The sequence below is a fragment of the Danio rerio genome, chromosome 20 (assembly GCF_049306965.1).
Source record: "Danio rerio strain Tuebingen ecotype United States chromosome 20, GRCz12tu, whole genome shotgun sequence".
Lineage (NCBI taxonomy): Eukaryota > Metazoa > Chordata > Actinopteri > Cypriniformes > Danionidae > Danio > Danio rerio.
The window spans coordinates 7,962,578-7,985,768 of record NC_133195.1 but is presented as its reverse complement, the minus strand read 5'-3'; the positions used below and the strand labels follow the sequence as shown (position 1 = coordinate 7,985,768).

General features: G+C 40.1%; 1 long non-coding RNA gene across 1 annotated transcript in view; it reads left to right on the top strand.

Moving 5' to 3' along the window:
• Window positions 1–4,673: 4,673 nt before the first annotated feature.
• Window positions 4,674–23,191, top strand: part of LOC137488720 (uncharacterized) — a 61,913-nt gene continuing 43,395 nt past the window's right edge. Inside the window, exons 1-2 of the long non-coding RNA XR_011007898.2 lie at window positions 4,674–4,971; window positions 5,932–6,186. This is a non-coding gene — a long non-coding RNA (uncharacterized lncRNA). The remainder of the gene's footprint in view (window positions 4,972–5,931; window positions 6,187–23,191) is intronic.

Here is a 23,191-nt window from a genome sequence, read left to right as displayed (position 1 = left end):
AAATATCAGTTTGCAACATCAAACAGCGAAACGAGCAGTTTTTAATGTCTGAAAATGAATGGAAGTGAATGAGACCGGAAGTCTTGTGCCAAAAAGATTCAAATGGCAGCGTCCGCTCGTCTGCGGAGAATAAGGTCAATAGGATGTGTATATTTATAGAGGGATTCATGTGTGCATATGTATTGGGTGCATGTATAGAGTGTATCATATGTGCATATCATGTATGTGTGTGTGTGTGTGTGTGTGTGTGTGTGTGTGTGTGTGTGTGTGTGTGTGTGTGTGTGTGTGTGTGGGTGTATGTAGTGTATCATGTTTGTATATGTATAGAGTACAGCATGTGTGTATTTGTATGGAGTGCAACATGTGTGTATTTATATAGTGTGCATCATATGTATAGGTATAGGGTGTATTATGTGTTCAGTTTCAGTTTGTTTTTTTAAAAGCAAAGTTTGACATTCCCCCCAAAAAACATGTCTTAACTTAGCATACAAATGTTGTTAGTAGCATGCAGGACTAGCAGTTGGTGAACTTTGTAACATTTCTTTGTAAATTTCCTTAAAAGGATACAGATGTGGCTATTGAGAATGTGCGAGTGAACAAACGTGCCCACACGCAGTGCTGCAGTACTGCGCAGCACAGCACAAAACAGTCTAACACAAGAAAAACATGACTAGCAGGAGGCAGTTGTGTAACATAGTAAACATACTGAGCTAATATATTGTAGCAGCCAGAGCATGTAAGCTAAGCGGTGTGATGCTCCACTAAACATTCGCTCCATGGTTGTGCACAGTCGCTAAGTGCCCAAAGCTAGTGCTCCTTTAACATTCCATAAACCAATACCGCTCAGACATAAAATTTCTCTTGTAGGCTAACTGTAACTGTTTTTTTTTTTTAACAAAAAAATCTTAAATAACTGTCTAAAATGAAAGCACATTGATAAAATAAGCTTCTGTTCAAAGCAGCATTCTTTCTTTTTTGATCATATCTCAATAGGCCTAAAGGCTGATTTATACTTCTGTATCTGCCGTGAATTTGCGTGAAGGAGCTCCGGATGGAAAGTTTTGTTGTGTGTTTACCTCATAGTTAAAGTTGTTGCACGTCTGCCGATTCCTGCCTCAAAATGAGCGAGTTTTTAGCCACTTGTACATCCAGGAAGTGTTCAGAAAAAGCAAAACAGCAGCGAAGAAACTCGACACAGAGGAACATTTACACCTCACTGCCAACTAGCGTTTCGGAAGCGTAATGCAGATCAACAGAGACAACGTGCAGAAGAATAAATGCTCAGCTACGCGCATTGTATGCGCCGAGGATACATACTGATGCAGAAATATAAACCAGGCTTAAATGATAAACTGTGTATTTTATAGCCTATTTATTTAGACAGCTGTGCGTTTTATCTTAGTCTATTTTAAACTGTGTTCAGGGAACGTTCGCTCCCATTGGCCTGACAATAGATAATCGATTGTTCCTTGCGCCACCTGGTGGATATTGTGTAAAGCACAAAATGTTTTTTTTTTCTAAACATTCTCAGAGGCCATATTTGTAGTTCACCCAAAAATGAAAATTCTGTCATTTCCTCACTCGACTTGTTTACATAATTTTTTTTTCTTCTTCTCTTTTTTTATCACTTTAGCAAGAGAAGATATTTTGAAGAATGTTGTAAACTGGCTGACTTTCTTAGCAGGAAAACCACATACTATGGATGTCAATGGTTTTGGAACAAGTCAAGGGTGATAAAATCATGGCAGACGTTTCAATTATTGGATGAATTATCTGTTAAATATTCTTACATCCTGACCTTAATCTGCACTCTTTGCCTAAATAACTCCAGCCGCTCTTGACACAAACGCACAGATGTGAAATGTGTCTTCATATTTGCCTTGACTATCAGAACAGCAGCAATATTTTTAAAGACAACAAAGCGAGAAAAAGTAATCCGTCCAATATTGAGTGCACTTTTTTGTGGTAAAATGACAAAACAATAACAATATGGATATAACATTCTGTTGTTTTTAACCTTAACCAGTTAAACTCTGCTGTTTTTTGGGGAATTCTGCTTGGATTTTGCCCACCCAAATTTAAAAGCTTCCCAAATTCACATGCAGAGGTGTAAATGCAAAAATTTGGTATAATTTTAAAGAAAACCCTTTGAATTTTCATAAAACACTATGGGAAGTGTTTAAAATAACTGTATATGTTGTCTGTGTTATAATAGACACCTAAAAAAAGAGGCGCTTTTGTATTTTCTTTTTATAAGCTCAAATTTAAAAGTGTACCCTTTAGGTTCTGTGTGGTCTAGGTTGCTGAAATTAATTTTGTTGGTTTCTGCACATGTCTGTATTTATAGGGGAAAAAAAATGTGTCTACCATAATTTATGCAAAAGTTATTGTATTTTAACTGATGAGAGGTGCTATACAAGCCACAGGGGCCAATCATTGTTTTCATACTTCACTATTCTTTTGTTTGATCAAACATAATTCACTGTGTTTGGACCATGTCAGACATATAAAAGGATTACTTATGGAAATCACCTCAAAAACAGAGGAGAATGGCCCTGAAGCGCACAGTTTAAGGTAAGAGATGACAGCTGTCTGTGCCATCTGGGGCTGCTTAGTGATCATAAATGTATTGTTTTCACTTCTGCTCCATGGAAACACCGCTATTTATTCGGCAACTATTTGGTATGTGGATATAACTTAGTAAAAAGAATGCTAGAACCGTATGAGCACCGGCAAGAGCTTTTATTTGAGCTATAACTTGTACATGTGTCATAGGAAAATTATGAAAATGAACCAATGTAAAATACCCAGCTTGGGGATCCAAAATACTGTGTATTTACGTGTAAATAACATTTGTACAGTGGAATAAAAAACAAAGTGATGTATATGTGCATAAAATATAGATTCTAAACTTTCTAACATAACTACTTAAGGGGGTCTGGTGCAATGCTAGCCCTTTAAAATTTAAAGTAAAAGTTGATGACGTCACGGACCCGGTACCGGGTCTGCGGAGTAAGAGCACTGTGTGAGTTCTGACACTTTCGTAAGTATTATGATTGGATATTTGGCTTTCTTATAGTGTTTGTAAAAACAGTTGTTATACAGTAAAAACCCCATATTTACTTACTTTGCAGGAGGAATGAAACGGTGGGGGATTTTCATATTCCACATTATCACATTATCCAGTAAAAGATCTTTTGTTCTGACCGACTTAACACATCATCTAAGTTATTCCGTAGCACATATCATGTTGTAAACCCCCGCTTATCACTCCTGCCAAACAAAAGAGCCTGCAAATTCAAATAAACAGACAAAAGAGAGGCCGGGTTGATTCATTAGGCCGGTCTGACGTAGCTTTCGGAGACTGAATACATCAGATTGTGAGGCTCTTATGACTCAGGTGGTCTTAGACAAGCTATGGGGTAATTTACAAGCCAAGCTTCCTGGAAAACGTCTGTGATGCAGACAGCAGGAATGGAACGGCTGCCATTTTGAGGTTTACACCACTACCAGGAGACAATCTAATCTAGTTAAAGATGTAAAATAAAACCTTGGGCAATAAAACGTTACACAGCCAGGAAAGAGAGAAAGATAGGGGAGGATGAAGCAATGGGGGATTTGGGAATTGTATAGTAATTGCATGATTTACTGTTACAGTTAAAATTGTGATCCTCTTTAAATTGCTTGCAGAGGAACGGATCCTCTGAGTGAATGCCATGATGTCTTCCATTAAATGAAGAGCTGTTGATTACAGAGAACAAACTTGGATCCTCCTGTTGAGCTGCAGCAATGAGACACTGGAGCATAAGTGTTACTTGATTAACACCGGTTATGCAGTAATTCAATTTTCTAGGGAATGAGCTAAATGTGGCTTTGAATTCAGTATCTGACAGCGCAAATGCACTGATTTACAATTCTTGAAGTTACTTATTTATTTATGTATTATATATATATATATATATATATATATATATATATATATATATATATATATATATATATATATTTTTTTTTTTTTTTTTTTTTGTGGAGCTTGGGAGTTGTTACACCTTAAATGGAGACACCAAGTTTAAATTTGAGCCACTGAAATTGATTCATTTCCGATGCTTTAGCCAATCATCTCTAAGCTAAAGTCATTGGCCACTTTATTAGGTACACCTGTCCAACTGCTCGTTAACGCAAAATTCTAATTAGCTAATCACATGCCAGCAACTTAATGCATTTAGACATATATACATAGTCAAGACGATCTGCTGCAGTTCAAACCGAGCATCAAAATGGGCAAGAAAGGTGATTTAAAGGGGGTGGTCCAGAAAGTAATTTTAAGGCTTAGTTGTGTTAATAGGATGCAAAGCAATGTTTGCTCATGTTTCACTTGAAATTACGTTATTTTTTTCATAAATCTCCCTTTGATTATTTACTGTTACTCAGCTAACATGAAAACGTATGTCATATTTCCTAGTTCTTCTGAAAGGCCTGCCTTTAAGAGGCTCGGATTGGTCATCTGTCATAATGTGCTGTTATTCGCGAATCGGCTCCACATCATTCCCGTACAAGCACGTGCTTTTGTGCTGTGTGAACAGTCAACCTCATGCCTGCTCTCTAACATAAAATTTAACAAGTGTCTGTAACAAGTAAAAATGGGGTGCGGCTCCTTTAAGAGAGATTGCCAATGTGTGTGTGTGTGAGAGAGAGAGAGAAAAAAAAAAAAAACACTGTCTGTAGATGCGCTTAACACGAGAAGCGCATGTGCGCGGGACCAATGTTTATTTTTCTCTGCTGCTCTGATTAAGTTATTTTCTGTAATAAACAGTGACACTGTTGACAGAAGAATAAAGCACAGGATGTGGGATGCGACGTGTGAGCCTTGATTGATTCTTCTGCTGCTACACGAGTTAGGCGAGCTCTCCTGTATTATTTTAAATCAATGCATTACACGACGTCTTTCACATATATTCGGAATATGCATGAGTAAGTAATATCAATCGTTCTCATATCTTTTGCGACTTCATTATCTGAGATGTAAAACGCATGGAAAAGCTGCCTATAGAAGGACATGCACGTGCTGGTGAAGAGAGTGTGTGTGTTTACAGCGGTTTGACTGATAAATATGAATTTGTAGCTAAATTGTTTGCAGTGCCAAACAGCTTTTCTCGTTGTTTACATCTTTGCTACAGCATACAGTTAATGCTAAACACTGTACATGTCATGATTCATTTTAACAAATAAATTTGTAGGCTACAACATCTGCTTGTTAGAGCTGCTCCTTCTTTGAGGAGATTTTAACCGAATCCAGCACTGAACTGGGAGAGATTCTGGAAGCTGTATTTTGTCAAATCATGCTTGCTATGTATTTTATAATTCTCTGGAACATAATTATTAAATTATTATCGAACTGTTAGCACTTCTGTTCTTGTGTTATGTCATTTGGAAGCCCAAATACAGAAACAGAAGAAGCTCTGTGGAAATAGTACCGTTTGGACAACATTTTATCTCTCTCTGCTGTAAAATTCTTTAGTATTTTTTGTAGTTATAATATATATATATATATATATATATATATATATATATATATATATATATATATATATATATATATATATATATATATATATATATATTATATAACTTTTTTTTGTAGTCCCCAAAGTTTTTTTCATTGGGACAACCAGTCAGGTTCTTTGCTAAGCTAACTCTGTAAATCTCCCTTTGCATTGAACTTTGAGCGTCGTACATTCAGAGATGCTATTTATGTTCACACAGCTACATTACACATCAACTAAAGTTTAAAATATAAAAATCATAGTGGACAACCCCTTTAAGTGACTTTGAACGTGGCATAGTTGTTGGTTCCTGGCGTTTTGGTCTAAGTATTTCAGAAATTGCTGATCTACTGGGATTTTCATGCACAACCATCTTTAATGGTTACAGAGAATGGTTAGAAGAAAAAGAAGAGAAAATACCAGTAAGCGGCAGTTCTGTAAGAGCAAATTCCTTGTTGATGCCAGAGGTCAGAGGAGAATGGCCAGAATGGTTTGAACTGATAGAAAGACAACAATAACTGAAATAACCATCCTGAGGAATGCAGAAGAGCATCTCTGCATGCACAACACGTCAAACTTTGAGGTGGATGGGCTACAGCAGCAGAAGACCACACCGGGTGTCACTCCTGTCAGCCAAGAACAGGTAACTGAGGCTACAGTTCACACAGACTCACCAAAATTAAACAACGACAACATGAAAGCATAGATATATCCTGCCTTGTGTTGGTTCAGTCTAGTGGGGGTGGTGTAATGGTGTGGTTATTTTCTTGGCACACTTTGGGTCCATTAGTACTAATTGAGCATTGTGCCAATGCCACAGCCTCCCAGAGGATTGTTGCTGACCATGTCCATCCTTTTTTGACCACAGTGTACCCATCTTTTGATCTGTGCCATGTCAGCATAACCTTTCAGACTGGTTTCTTGAACATAACAATGAGTTCACTGTACTCAAATGGCCTCCACAGTCACCAGAAAGCAGGGGTTCTCAACCTTTTTTACTTTTTTTACTTTTTCTTCTTCAAAAACTTTTTGAAGGCCCAAGTCTGACATTTTTTTGTTAAACTGATAGTTTAAAAAAAATATTTATTTTAACATTTATTTTGCTTATACCATTATTATCTTATTTTTCTAAAGCATTTTATTTTAAAAATTATATATATATATATATATATATATATATATATATATATATATATATATATATATATATATATATATATATATATATATATATATATATATATATATATATACATACACACACATCCTGTCTTCATCAGTTGTCTAAAATACAAGACTTAATTGGAAATGTTTTATAACGCTTGGCATACGCATTGCTGAAATGTAATTAGCCATTAAACAGACACTAAAATCATTTTAGGGGGAGTACACTTGAACAGAGCACGATTTCAGCAGAACACTTCACCAAGGCTTGTAAAATCTTGCCCTCGGAGCTGATTTATTCTGTATCATAGCGAGTCATTTGGCAGCAGGGCCTCTAGACTAACAAAAGCCAGATCTGAATCCTTGCAATGAAGTGGGTCCCTTGGTGCTGCGATCGTTGCTCCAAAGGTGACATAATAGGTTGGAGGACAGCCAGAGATCCTGATGTAAGTGTGTGTGTGTGTGTCAGGTCGATCATGAAGCAGATCCCTGAAGGCTGGCTTCATTTTGCACTCTGTCATTTAAGCCAATGATAGTCAAGCAGAACAAGGAAGAGTTAAATGTGTGTGAGGACATTCAGAGAGAACTCTGTCATCATGGGACCATTGAGGGGGTCAAAATTTGGTGAAAAAATAAACACAGATGTACCATGGCAGAACATTTTTTTGTGATGTTTGTAAACAAATTTCGGGAGGAGCATGCGCAGAAGTTTCAGTATCGAATACGTCATTGACAATTATCCAATCATCAAATCAGTTTCTGAGCAAGGCCTATATATACCAAAGCTGTCTTACCTGCAGCATCTCACGACTTCAGCATTGGCACATCCAATCGCGGTAGCCTTGTCCAAACAGCAAATTTCCATAAGGCTGACACGGCTCCTCTTGCAAACTCCAAGCCGACGTCCAGCGCATCAACACTCGGCAGAGCGTATCAACAGAGTCCACGGTCTTAACTTAGGCCCGCCACGCCGCCGCTCTTTCAGACACCGGCAACAAACCTGAGCCGCTCCCCAGTTGGAAACCACCGGCCCAGATCAAGCGAGTGCCAGGCCACCGCTCTACAGGCGAAGCGCCACCATCGGCCAATTCGCCATGACAGCGTGAGCACGTCTCCGCTACGGGCTCATCCACCCCCAACGCACGGAACATTTCCACTTAGTAGCGCCCGCAATCACTGCTCTCGGCGCCCCAAATTTAGGAAAAACAAGCCAGTCCGCTCGTGAGTGTGACGTCACGCGAAGCGGCTTCCGGGTCCAAGCGCTCTATTCAACTGCATGGGGAGACCCATGAAATGGTAATTATAACGTTTACAAAGCAATTTATTACTTTCGAAAATCATGATCACAATATATATGTATATGCCTCATACATGATGCAAGTGATTAATTTTATAAATTGTTAAAAATGTTTGGTATTTGTTATGCAGCAAGCCCAAAAATGGTTGTGTACAACATGAATCTGTATAAAAGTAACTTATCGTGTAATATGTTTAAAATTGATCATAAACAAATAATTTCTTAACTTACTGCATGGGGAGACTCATGAAATGTTAATTATAATGTTTACAAAGCAATTTATTACTTTCGAAATCATTATCACAACGGGGTATATGCCAAAGCATGCTAATAGGACTCTTAATTTCCCAGTAACCTGGGCTAAGCACTTCGGGCGAATTGAATGCCAATGCAAGCCAGTGAGTTTAAGGTCTGTTTTCCTTAAAAAATGAGCGATTTCCACTAGCTGAGTGATATCGCCATATCTTTATAATATGAGCATTTATTTGACCCCAGTATGTTTAATGGAGCTTATGCGTTAGCCTGCCGATTCTGACGACCGCGTGTGAGTAAACAGCTTCTGTCTAATTTTACGCTTGAGCAACCAAATAAATGCTAAAGTTAATTTAACTGAATGTATTTTAATGACATTACAACATCGATGCTGTATAAGGAACTGTACAAACGGAAAAAGTTCACAATAACAGGTCACTGGAAGTGTATCAGCATGGGAAAAGCAGTAGTTCAGCATATACCCTATACATACGTCCACACCTTATATCTGACGGGCAGAAAGTGATTAATTTTTATAAATTGCTTATTGTTTTTTGGTAATTGTTATGCAGCAAGCAATGCTTGTGTACACTGATTTTGTATAAAATTAACTTTTATTGTATAAAATTAACTTTATTGTGTGATGAGAATTTAAAGTGATCATAAACGAAGAAATTTCTCAACTCAAATGAGTGGCGGCTTGGACCCGGAAACAGTATTACTTGCGTCACCAATAGGTCACCACTTAACAAGCGGAGTCTTCCTTCATGCCGCTTGCAGATTAACCAGGTTTGTTCAGGCCCTGATGCAAGTTCCAGCGTGAGGCTGCCTCTGCTGATGTCACCAACGCCGGCAGCCCCTTCTCTCTTCTCTTTTCCTTCCACCTGTGATCCTAGGGCCATCAGTAGCGCGAGCACGCCTCCGCAATCGGCTCTAGCCCTCAACTTTCTTCAGGCCCCGACGCAAGTTCCAGCGTGAGGCCGCCTCCGCTGATGTCACTAGCGCTGGTAGCTCTCCTCTCTTCTCTTTCCTTCCACCCGTGAATCTAGGGTCATCAGTAGCGCGAGCATGCCTCCGCAAACGGCCCTAGTCCCCAACTTTCTGTCAGGCCCCGACGTAAGTGCCAGCGCGAGGCCGCCTCCGCTGATGTCACTTACGCTGGCAGCCCCTCTCTTCCTTCCACCTGTGTTTCTAGGGTCATCAGTAGCGTGAGCACGCCTCCGCAAACGGCTCTAATCCCCAACTTTCTGTCGGGCCCCGACGTAAGTGCCAGCGTGAGGCTGCCTCCGCTGACGTCACTTACACCGGCAGTCCCTCTTCTCTTTCCCTCCCACCTGTGATTCTAGGGTCATCAGTAGCGTGAGCACGCCTCCGCGAATGGATCTAGTCCCTAAATTTCTGTCAGACCCCGACGTAAGTGCCAGCGTGAGGCCGCCTCCGCTGACGTCACTTACGCCGGCAGCCCCTCTTCTCTTTTCCTCCCACCTGTGATTCTAGGGTCATCAGTAGCGTGAGCACGCCTCCGCAAACAGCTCTAATCCCCAACTTTCTGTCGGGCCCCGACGTAAGTGCCAGCGTGAGGCTGCCTCCGCTGACGTCACTTACGCCGGTAGTCCCTCTTCTCTTTCCCTCCCACCTGTGATTCTAGGGTCATCAGTAGCGTGAGCATGCCTTCGCAAATGGCTCTAGTCCCTAATTTTCTGTCAGACCCCGACGTAAGTGCCAGCGTGAGGCTGCCTCCGCTGACGTCACTTACGCCGGCAGCCCCTCTTCTCTTTTCCTCCCACCTGTGATTCTAGGTTCATCAGTAGCGTGAGCATGCCTCCGCAAACGGCTCTAGTCCCTGATTTTCTGTCAGGCCCCGACGTAAGTGCCAGCGTGAGGCTGCCTTCGCTGACGTCACTAACGCCGGCAGCCCCTCTTCTCTTTTCCTCCCACCTGTGATCCTGGGCCACGTATAGACTATATTCCTTAGATTCATCGTCTAGGTACTTAACATGTATAAACTTAAGTACGTTATTAACGTGTACATAGACAACACGCGTCTATAAAATAAATTGCTTAATTAAATAAATTTGATAAGTAATTCTGGAGTAATAATAACACCAAGCTGATAAGCAACTTCAGCTCAGAAATCATCCAGAATCCCATTACTAGCTTACCCCATCTATTTTCACTGCGATTTCAAGTCGCAATTGCACTCAGTATAAACCATGGAACCAATGCTCCTTGCTCCTTAAGTTCCTTTAATCCTATCAATTAAGTTTTCCACAGAAATTAAACCTAAAAGTCAGTGGAAATGCGCTATCGTTGCCCCCTTTTGTACCATTTCAACCTCTAAACCTTTTCTAACCCTGGTCATTAACCCCTTCAAGGAGTTCTATTATAAGGTTGCTGCTGCACAGCGACCGCTCTCATTGGGGATGCACACCCTATTACGTACTACTGCAAGCACAGTGGCTGCTTCCACTCTAGACACACGCCTTATAATGCTCCACTGCAAGCGCAGTGACTGCTCCTATGGTAGACGTACACATCATTATTATGCACCACTGCTAACGCAGTGACCGCTCTCACTGGAGACGCACACCTTATTTATCATGTGCCACCGCAAGTGCAGTGACAGCTCCCACTAGAGACGTACACCTCATCAAGCATCACTGCTAGTCCAGCGACCGCTCCCACCGGGGAAGCCCATCTTATTATTATGCACCACTACAAGTGTAGTAACCGCTCCTACTGGAGACGTACACTTTATTATGCACCACTGCTAGTGCAGTGACCATTCCTACGGGAGACGCATATCTTATTATGCACCACCGCTAATGCAGTGACCGCTCCTATGGGAGACGTACACCTTATAATTATGCATCACCGCAAGTGCAGTGACCGCTCCTATGGGAGACGTGCAAGTGCAGTGACTGCTCCTACGGGAGACGCACACCTTATAATTATGCACCACTGCAAGCGCAGTGACTGCTCCTATGGGAGATGTACACTTTATTACACACTGCCGCTAGGGCAGCGACCACTCATACCCCATACAGGAGACACACACCTTATTATCATGCACCACTGTTAGTACAGTGACCGCTCCTACGGGAGACGTACATCTCATAATTATGCACCACTGCAAGTGCAGTGACCGCACTTACGGGAGACGCACATCTTATAATTATGCACCACTGCAAGCGCAGTGACTGCTCCTACGGGAGACGTACACCTTATTACAAACTGCCTCTAGGGCAGTGACCACTCATACCTCATTCAGGAGACACACACCTTACTATTATGCACCACTGTTAGTACAGTAACCGCTCCTACGGGAGACGTACACCTTATAATTATGCACCACTGCAAGCGCAGTGACCGCTCCTACGGGAGACGTACACCTCATAACTATGCACCACTGCAAGTGCAGTGACTGCTCCTACGGGAGACGTACACCTTATTACACACTGCCTCTAGGGCAGTGACCACGCATACCCCATACAGGAGACACACACCTTATTATCATGCACCAATGTTAGTACAGTGACCGCTCCTACGGGAGACGTACACCTCATAATTATGCACCACTGCAAATGCAGTGACTGCTCCTACGGGAGACGCACATCTTATAATTATGCACCACTGCAAGCGCAGTGACTGCTCCTACGGGAGACATACACCTTATTACACACTGCCTCTAGGGCAGTAACCACTCATACCTCATACAGGAGACACACACCTTACTATTATGCACCACTGTTAGTACAGTGACCGCTCCTACGGGAGACGTACACCTTATAATTATGCACCACTGCAAGCGCAGTGACCGCTCCTACGGGAGACGTACACCTTATAATTATGCACCACTGCAAGCGCAGTGACCGCTCCTACGGGAGACGTACACCTCATAACTATGCACCACTGCAAGTGCAGTGACGGCTCCTACGGGAGACGTACACCTTATAATTATGCACCACTGCAAGTGCAGTGACCGCTCCTACGGGAGACGTACACCTTATAATTATGCACCACTGCAAGCGCAGTGACCGCTCCTACGGGAGACGTACACCTCATAACTATGCACCACTGCAAGTGCAGTGACGGCTCCTACGGGAGACGTACACCTTATAATTATGCACCACTGCAAGTGCAGTGACCGCTCCTACGGGAGACGTACACCTTATAATTATGCACCACTGCAAGCGCAGTGACTGCTCCTACGGGAGACGTACACCTTATGCACCACTGCAAGCGCAGTGACCACTCCTATGAGAGACTCATACCTCATCATACACCACTGTCAGCACAGTGACAGCTATTACGGGGATGCATACTTTAACACACAACATTGCTAATGCAGTGACCACTCCCACGGAAGACGCCCGTCTCCTGTGGGAGCAGACACTCTTGCTAGAGACATTCATCATGCACCACTATCAACACAGCAACTGCTTCCTCCCGAAACACATACCTTATAACTCAACAGCACCCCTCCAAATTTTTAAGATCAGCAAATTTTGGGGGGCTTGCACATTGTCTGGCTGCTGTCCTGTAACAAATAGCGTTTTTTGGGGAGCGCTCTGGGGCCAGGCTAGATACTTCGCTCGAATCCCAACTCCTCTTTGTTTCCTTATAAGGGGAATAACTCGAGTTGGGGTGTCTCCTCGAGCTCAGAGCCCTCCCCCCGGACAGCACGCCAAATACGCTTTATACTTAAACGAATGCAAGTGTGAACTCGTGAAATAAGTATTAGTAAAAGGCTGTCTCCCAGTTTTCTCTAGTTTGCAAATGATGTATTTAATTGTGTTTTGTTACTTGTAACCGCTTGTACTGTATCAGGTAAACTCTATATGTTCTCATATCACGTCTAATGCCACGTTAAAAACGTGATACGTGCTGCTTTGTTTACGCATTTAAATGCGTTTGTGAGCTCCGGTTCCACTGCCATTTGTCGTTGCTATGGCCACCATCAGTTGTTCCTACACACATGCAGCGGTCAAGGTTCAGAATAGTTCAGCTTTTGCCACTGTGTGAATTAATACTTAATTTGTATCGTAGTTAAGAATGGAGCAATATGCTGGTGTTTAACTACACTGCTTTTGGGGGTAAGGTGTCTGTATAACACTGTTGAGTAAGTTTAATATGAATCATGTTTCGGGCGTCCGCTGCGATCGGATCCTATATCAATGTTGAGGACCCGGGATCTTGACAAACCACGCTGGGCATTTTACTGTCTCACACTGAACTCTGTCGACCAATCAGAACAGGCGGTCATCGGTTCAATCAGTGAAGATTAGCTTCACGCTAAGGAGGGGTTTGGGAACAAAAGAATCGCTGAATGATTCATATGGGAGTAATAATAAGTAATAAATTCATATTTTAAGACCATGAAAGTGTTTTTTGACCTTGCATACATATCAGTATGTTGTTGGAGACCCATATAACCAAAATATGACCCTTTTTAATGTATAATAGGGGCTCTTTAACAAATTTTTATTCATCTACCTGTACAGTATCGTAGCACATTATTGCAAAACATGTCTTTGTATAGGATGAAGTAAGTGGTGTAATGCAGAATCAGTGGCATTTTCAGTTCGCACAGCTTCATGCTCTCTCATTCACACACATAGACAGCCCAAAAAAGTGTCACACAGCATCACGCTCTCTCTCATTAAAACACATAAACAGCATCCATGTGCATGCTCTCTCAGGAGTGATATTGTTAGACCACCCACTCCCGTTCAAATTACACCTGTATTACCGTGCTTTATACGAAAATTTACTCCCGCACTGCAAGAAATCTAGTCTGGTCCCGTGGCTCCCGCGGTACAGCAGCAGAAATGCAGACTTCTATTTCATATTTACGTCTCCCTTCTCGTTTGGTTGAAACCCGAAATACTGCCAAACTGCAGAAGTTGTGTTCTTTTTTGAGACCAGGTCACTTGGTGTGCGACTCGCCATCTTACCTCACCTCTCTCTCTCCTTCACACTGTACTGTGTTGACAATCACACATGCACATTTTTAGGCATTAAATAAATAATATTTAATACTTGTGTCCTATATAAGTGCATTGTTTTTTCTATGACAATATAACGCTATTGAAACTGATACCATTGCACATTTGGACAGCTTTGAAACGATAGTTTTAATCTGTTTTACCTGCTTTTACGTAATATATTTGAACTAATACTGTTGTCGATCAGCACCACCTCCTGGACTGATCATTAAAAAAATGCTATCTAATAGGATGGAAAACAGCTGCTGTGAGGCATCTTCCCCTCGTTGTCAAACGGCATCTTGTGCTGTTTAAATGAAGCCTTGTCAAAATGTTTGACACACACACACATGTAGCCTGCTATACTGTCCCACTGACACACTGATTTTTAATAACAGACAGTGAAAATAAAGTGACACTTTGAAATGACAGAAAAACACAAACTTTGGTAAATACTACACACTAATTGAAACATATACGGCTCATGTATCTACATGCAAATCAGCCAGCAGAGTATTAGTAACAGACTTTTATTGGTCATTTTTATAAGTTGCATGACTTGCATACCTGTTAACTTTCAAGCCAGTAATCTGGTTTGCTCTTTAATGCTGTGAAGTTTTGCGTGTATGTGTGTGTGAAGAGCCGCTGACAGCTGACAGGCCAGGAAAACACATTGTATTTCTGACAGCAGACACATGAACTACAAGAATGTTTTTTCTCTCGTGTTTGAACAACATCCAACATTTTATAACTGCTTTAACACACACCTTTCAACGTTGTGCATCACAAAAACACTCCGCAATCCACTAAAAACGCTAGTGAAATCCATTATCGAATCGCAAGTTACCGGTTGTAAACGCTGTAAATGGAAGTTCTAAACATTCTACCGGAAGACACTGGTCGCTATGGCGCCCTCCATTCAGCAGCCAAGAAAAAGGTCTATACTGACAATGAGGAGAAGAAAGGGATAAACACCGTTATTTGTGTTTTATATATGCACAAATGTATACAAACTTAAGCCAAAATCAGATTATATTTGTAGTTTATTTGTTTAATTAATTAATTTACTTTTAATAACATTTGAATGTCATTGTGAAAGCAATATATTTAACTATTGGATAAGCAAATGCTTAGTTTTTTGACCAAACTGATGGCTGAGATGGAGGATAAAATATATTATTATTATTTTCTTTTAAAAGGTTGGGAGATGTGTTTTATGGTTTTATGCAGACACATGATGAGAAAAAGAAATCTTCCCACGTTACATTTTCCTTTTCATTTCTTTTTTGTGTGTGCTTTGGATGTGCATTGTTTTAGAGTCATTCCAAGGGGAAAACCTGAGCTTATTTTGGAAAATCATGATTTTACCAGAAGAGAGTGTGGGAATGTGTGTCAGAATAGAAGAAAATAAATTATGAAACTTTTGTTCCATGCACCCTTACTATATAAAGTGGACTTTAGCTTTAGGTTTACAGTTCATTTGACTGCACGTAAGAGGGATGAAATAGAAGACTGGACGGTAACCCTGAGAAACTGAACTTGCACATATTTTCAGGGTTTTTTTTCCCATTCCAGCTGAGGCAGGGGAATAATTTTTGGAGAAATATGTATTATGGAGCCCTAGGTGATTGCAAGTAACCCCCTGGACTATAAATCGTCATTTTGCTGCTGTGGCAGTTTTTTTTTTTTTTTTTTTTTTTTTTTTTGCACTTAAAACCAGTTTGACCTCTACAAAACACCTTTTAATCACTCACTCATTGCTTCACTCAGTAAACAAAACATTGTACTTTTTAATCCCACTTCATTTTATAAATATAGCAGAGTTCAAAGTTAATATGATGATAAACCAAATTGAAAGTTTGAAAATTTGTTCTAGCTCAGTGTTTTAAACAATCGATTTAGATGGTCTACAGTTAACAACTCACTCACTCTCCGATTCAAATGATTCACACAGCAAGTCTCCAGTTAATCCCTCACTGATTCAAATGATCCACTCAGAGTGAATGTCCAATTAGCCGCTCAGTAACCCCTTTCACACATACAGACCTTTCTGGAAAAATACCGGCAATTTTCTGGAAAGGTCTGTATGTGTGAACAGGCCCTTTCTGAAAATACAAGTAAATTAATTCCGGCAATTTTCAGGAAAGAGAAGTTGTAACATTACCGGTAATTTGCTGGAATACTGCGCTTTGTGAACGCAAATGGAAGATTGCCAGAAAGAGCGCGTGCACGTCTAGAACGTGCTGACGTGAGACGTCTACTTTAGCCAATCAGAAAAGTCAGACGCATTCAAATCCGTGCGGTTTAAGAAAATAAAAGCTTTTGAATATTTTTCCTGACACATTTAGCTGCTAGATGTTAGTCAGACAACATTTATATGTTCCTTCTTAATGCCAACTGTGTAAATAATTATCAATAAGATGCTTCTGATAAACAGCCGTTTACTTTTAAGCTCTGCTTCCTTCAGTTGCTTGACGCATCGCGTGTGCCCGTGAAGGAGTGAGTGCCAGCACACACACGCATCATGTACATCTCAACATGCGAAAGTGTTTCTCTATATATTTTCATCAAGTTGTTCACAATACTGATCCATCCACAGAGTTTGTAATGTAGTCAAATGTTTACAAATACAAGTGCAGCCGTTTATAGGTCATTTCTGGTTAGTGATGTCAGAATTTATTGGTATTTAGGAATAGATGTGTAAATGGTCTTCTCCGGTAAACTTCTGTAATGTCCTGGCCTGTGTGAACAGCGCTTTATTGAATTAACCGGTAAAGTCGTTCTGGAAATATTCCGTATATTTACCGGTATCACTGTGTGAAAGAGGCTAATGATTCCAATAATCAGTTTAAAGTGACACTGCATTCCAGTCCAATTCTTTATGCCTTTCACTCACAACCCAAGACTGGTTACTCACTGAATCTAAGCAGGGCTGAGCCTGGTTAGTACCTGGATGGGTGACCACATGGGAAAACTAGGTTGCTGTTGGAAGTGGTGTTAAAGAGGCCAGCAGGGGGCACTCAACCTGTGTGAGTCCTAATGCCCCAGTAAAGTGAAGGGGACGTTATACTATGAGTGCCATCTTTAAGATGAGATATTAAACCAAGGTCCTGACTTTCTGTGGTCAATAAAATTCCCATGGCACTTCTCGTAAAAAGAAGTGCTTTTGAAAACACTTGCGGTTGGGTTTAGGGAAGGGGGTTGGGTGGGTGCATCGGTCAATCAGTCAGTCGACAGAGGTCTCTGGTGGAATTATGTGAGAACAGCAGGTGCAAATGGCACATGTGCCAGAGAAAAAAATTCACTTAAAAAGCATAGACAGCGGCCTCTGGTGGATTTGCAAAAACAAAAACTGTAAAAAAAAAATTAAAATACCTCCCAGGACATATTTGGCGCTCTCCGTAAATGTATATAGGGCTACATTTTCAGAATGAGCCCTGGTTAATATTTCTTTATTGGCCAAAGTGAGTTAAGTTAAAAATAATGCCGATGTAACACAAACTAGTGAACAATTACATAGGATTTTTCTTAAATAAATACATTTTAACCATTTTTATGAATTTATTGTATATTTTTATTTGTCAACAGACGTTTACACACATTTTTCTGTAAACATTTTTACATAAACAGACCTTGAGAAAGGACTTACCTCAATGAAATGGGTTTTTGCAGGCCCTCGTTTCTGCGTTGATCTTTTTTTTTCTAATAATCAATTGTGTTAAAAAATCAAGTGCTTTTCTAGTAGGATTCAAGAACAAGTAAAACAGAGGACTTTATACTTTCACTAGAGTAATATTTTTTTAAGGTGCTCAACATGTTTTATGTTATGACTAATATAGCCTGCAGGGTTTGAACACAGGTTAATTAACCTATTATTTGAATTGAAATTGTTCCCAGTTGTTTATGCAACTAATTCTTGTCAGATAAAGAAAAGCCACACTGACCCAATGGACCCTGATAATTACTTCAAATCTATAAGTGAAGTAGTTCATCCAGCTTATTAGCAGCTTCGCTTTACAGGCAATTAATTGTACATTATAGATCAGTTTTATAGTGTCGTTCATATATCAGTTGTTTTCATACAAGCTTAACCCTTAGACCTGCTTCTTGGAATTGGTTCGGCTTTATACTGACATTGTTTTGAAATCCCCTGTAATGAAGCATATCCAATTGTAGTGCTGGCAGCGATTGCTCTTTGGATAATAGCTCTTCTCAAAGTTTGGAAACTGAGGGGGCCCTGGTACAGTTAAAAGACGTTTCAATCTTTTTGAACCCTAGTTTAGCGCACTCATACAGGCACTGGGAGCCCTTATGCGGTGGTCTGTGGTAATGTTACACAGCTGTGTGTCACTTTTGTTTCTCTTTCGAAGATCCAGAACACAAACTAAAGCCTTTGTGACCAAAAGATCAGTCATAGCAGGGGGCATTTTGGTTGTGGAGATCAGAATAATGGAATTAAGCTTATTAGATATGCAGATTATAGCTTTGATTAGAATATGCCAATAAGAAGTATTTGCTCTTATTTGTGTACATTAACCTCCCACAAACAATGGAATGCAGAAAGGGCTATACTAAATGAGTTGAATACACATCTTTGGATATTTGCATGAATATACAGATACACTTAAATGTCTATAATAGATATAACAGCATCTACAACATATATATTGATCTTATTAATATTGTTATTTAAAAATAAAAAAAAGAAATGTTAGTTTAAAAAAAAGGAAATACACTGTATGAGTAGTAAAACTACCAATGCAGTGATTTTAGTATTTAAAATAAAACATGTATTTTTATAGTAACCCGAGTCTTCCTAAATGTGTGTATATTTCAAACTGAAATTGTTATTTTAGTTAAAGTACAAAACACAAAAATAGCTGAGTATTTCTACCTTTTAATGTAAGCTGCATTTCAGCTTCTTGCACTTCGTAACTTTTTGATTAAGTGGCTAATACATATGAGATTATATGATCTCATTCAAACAATTTAGTATGATTTGCTTATACCCCAATGACGGTTGGGTTTAGGGGCAGTGTTGGATTCTATGCCTCTTTTTTTTTTTTTTTTTTTTTTTAATTGTACATTTCATACTACTGAACTTGTATAAATTAGCCTCTAAAACTGACAAAACGTAAATTACTTGCGTTTCCTCATGAGATCAGGCTGGCCATGTCTTAGCAACTTTCCGCTAACAAAAACATACCTTTACTTAAGACTCGGTGTGTCGCAATATACCGGTATTGATGATAATCGCGATGTTCAAAGCAAGAAATACTGGTATTATATACCACTATTAGCATTTGGCTAATTCATATTAATCATATGATCTCATTTGTACAATTTAGTACAATTTGCTTTTACCCCAATGACAGTTTTGTTTATAAGCAGGGTTAGGTGCCATGCCTTCTTTTTAAAATCATACATTTTCGCACAACTGAATGTGTGCAAATTCATACGAATTAGCCTCTTAACTGACAAAATGTAAAATATTAAAAGGGCACCTACTTTACCCCCTTTTTTAAGATTTAATATTAATGTGGTTCATTTGAGTGTGCCAATTTAGGTTCAGTTTAAAACACAGTTCAGATTTGTTTATTATAATCTTAAAAGTGTCATTTTGGGGGTGTGTACACAGGTCGCATTTTTAGGGGTGTATTGCTTCACATGAAAATTTGTTTTGACTTCCCGCCCAACGTAACAAGGGGGCGGAGCCAAGAGCTTCCCCGCTTTGTGTTTGGCAACAGATAGGCAGACAGAGAAAAGCAACATGAGTGAGAGGACCAGCATTCAGCTGTAGATGTACGAATCAGACACTGATCAAGCACAGTACAAAATCATTTGTGTCTTTGTGTAGTTTTACAGCCAACTGTGTGCTAATTTAAAGTTCCGAGCTTGCACACAAAGACTAATAACCACGCACACTAAATTAACTTTGACTGAGGCACTGGATGCACCACTCAGAGGCTCTGTGGCGCGGCAGAAATATGATGTGTCCTTTGTTGTGGCTGGGCTCTGCGGACAGCCGCCGACTTGCGCTGCCATTTTGTGTACCCTGATAGAAACCCATGTTTAGAATTCTAAAATGCATGGTGCTGCAAACGGCTGAAGTTTAAGGTAGACGCAATGAAAAGTACACGTTTGCAAACCCACCTAAAGTTACAAACAATAATTCCGATGAGGGTAATCATAGAGCGATTTAAAGATTTGTATAAATTAGCCTCTAAACTGACAAAACGTAAATTACGTGAGATCAGGCTGGCCATGCCCTAGCAACTTTCTGCTAATAAAAACATAACTTTACTTAAGACTTGGTGTGTCGCAATATACCGGTATTGATGATAATCGCAATGTTCAAAGCAAGAAATACTGGTATTATATACCACTATTGGCATGTGGCTTATTTGTATAAAATCGTATGAACTCATTCATACAATTTAGTACAATTTTGTTATACCCCAATGACGGTTGGGTGCCACGTTTCCTTTTTAAAATTGTTAAAATGTAACTTGTACAAATTAGCCTCTAAACTGACAAAGCATAAAATACTTATACTTCCTCGTGAGATCAGGCTGGCCAGCAACTTTCTGCTAAGAAAAACGTTCGTTCGTTTTCTTGTCGGCTTAGTCCCTTTATTAATCCAGGTTCGCCACAGCGGAATGAACCACCAACTTATCCAGCACGTTTTTACGCAGTGGATGCCCATCCAGCTGCAACCCATATCTGGGAAATAACGAAAGCATAACTTTACTTAAGACTTGGTCTGTTGCAATATACTGGTATTGATGATTATTTCTATGTTAAAAGCACAAAGTAGCTAATAGTATAATATACCAGTATTGTCATTAACCACAGTATTTAAAATGTAACAGACTCAAGATACTGTAACTTAATGCAGAGATTGACAGGCAAAAATTGGATGATTATTTGTTATAAATGTGCGATCAACAACCGAATGAACCAGAGATTTATATTGAAGTCTAAGCTTGAGTAAACATTTATACTTAATGGGCTTCATCCTAAATAACGGTGCATCTGTTTATCTAATATAATTTGTGGTTATAGTAAGTTAGTAGGCTGTTTGAAAAAATATTGTAGGAAAAACCTAAATATTGTTGTGTGAGGCATTTATAACTGTCGTAATAAATTTAGGCTATATTATCTTTTCAGATAATTTCTGTATGATATTAAATACGACAGGAGAAGAAGCTTTGCTTACGGTTGTAAGGAAATACTGTTCCCCTTCAGGTGGGGAACTCCAATGCTATTAGTGGATTTGATTTTAGGAAAATCCACAAATTGGAAGGATTCGGTTCAGAAGCCGATTGTCTGAAAGAGTATGGAACGGGCCAATGAATTTGCAGCGTAAGCTTGCGCAGGTGTGCTTCATTGCAAATTAACCCAGCATATAAGCACACGTGAAGCAAGCAGACGCCATCCTTTTAAGCTGAAGAGACTTTGCTAACAGCTAAGGGACAGTCATTATGGCGATAGTAAATAGCATTTCCGGGGTTACTTTAGTAACCTGAGCGTTCCCCTTCGGGTGGGGAACTCCAATGCTATTAGTGGATTTGATTTTAGGAAAATCCACGAATTGGGAGAACTATGGAAAACGCCATAATGACTGCACCTTACCAACGCCTCCGATGAGAGGATAGTCAAGCAAGTGTGACACACCCACATCATGGGAGGGGCGGTCCTCCAACGTGTCCCTGGCCCTAACTTATCCGACTTCAAAGGAAGTTTTGCGGATTTAGGTATATTTTTTGGGAGTCGCGAGCGTCTAGATAATTCTAGGAAATACGACAGTACATTGGAAAGCGTGCAATCCCGATAGGGAGGACGCTGCGGAGGCCATCCGCTGCCCGATGGGGAGAAAGATGGCAAGATTACATATGGACTAGCCCTAAGAAGCCCTGGAAGAGGATTCATCATTTTTTATTTTTTTTTAACTAGCATGTCTACTTTTGGTTTTTGCGTGGATCATGAATTAAGTGCATTTGTTGTCTCTAATATGAAATTACTTCAGATTTAATTAGACATATTTTTTTTTTGTTTCAAATAAAAAAGAATCAATAAATATGTAGTTTGTTGGTTGGGTAAAAAACAAATAAAGTAAAAAGACTAAGACTAAAAAAAAAATGTTATATAGATTTTTTATGTTTTATATCTCTATAGATATTGCAGTATATTGATATTGTGAATTTTTTAGCCATGATAATCGTAGTGCAAAAAATTGAATATTGACCAGTTCAGACATGAAAAAAAATTACATAACTAAACTGGATGGATCGTCCTGCTCCAGAGGTTTTTGTGATTGACCTTCTGTCCCCCTGCTGTTATGCCAATTACTGAAACAGTTTCTGTGGGCAACAAGACACAACGCCACATCGCAGCGTCCACATTTCCAGATGGTGCGCTTCTTGCAAAGCTTGCAGTACTGCCGTCCCTTTGTTGCAGTATCTGCTGTCCTACTTCTCTCCCACTTAGAGTCCGTCTCCTCATCCACAGAGGCCAGAGATTCGGGTAAACACTGTGCCCCTCTTGGTGCCACATCACTACCTTTTGGGACTCCACACAATTCTCTGGACAACTCCTCCATGAACTGTCCATGAGACATAGCCACAGTCTGTGCTGCCAAACACATCTCCTTGTGGAGTATATGATACAGCGAATGATACAGCAGAGTACGGTACCACCTGTTAGACCTCTTGTGGACAGAATAATACTGGAGGAGTTGGTCAGAAAGGTCCACACCACCCATATATTTGTTATAGTCCACCACACAGCGAGGTGATGCAATGTTTTTGATCTGCCAACTTCCAGTTTCTTTATCGTGGACATTCCTTGTGACGGTGTCTCCATCGAAGGCTTTGTGAATGGTTGAACACACCGAGACCTCTCTTGTGTCCATCCATTTAACAAACAGTAGTTCGTTCTGTCTAATC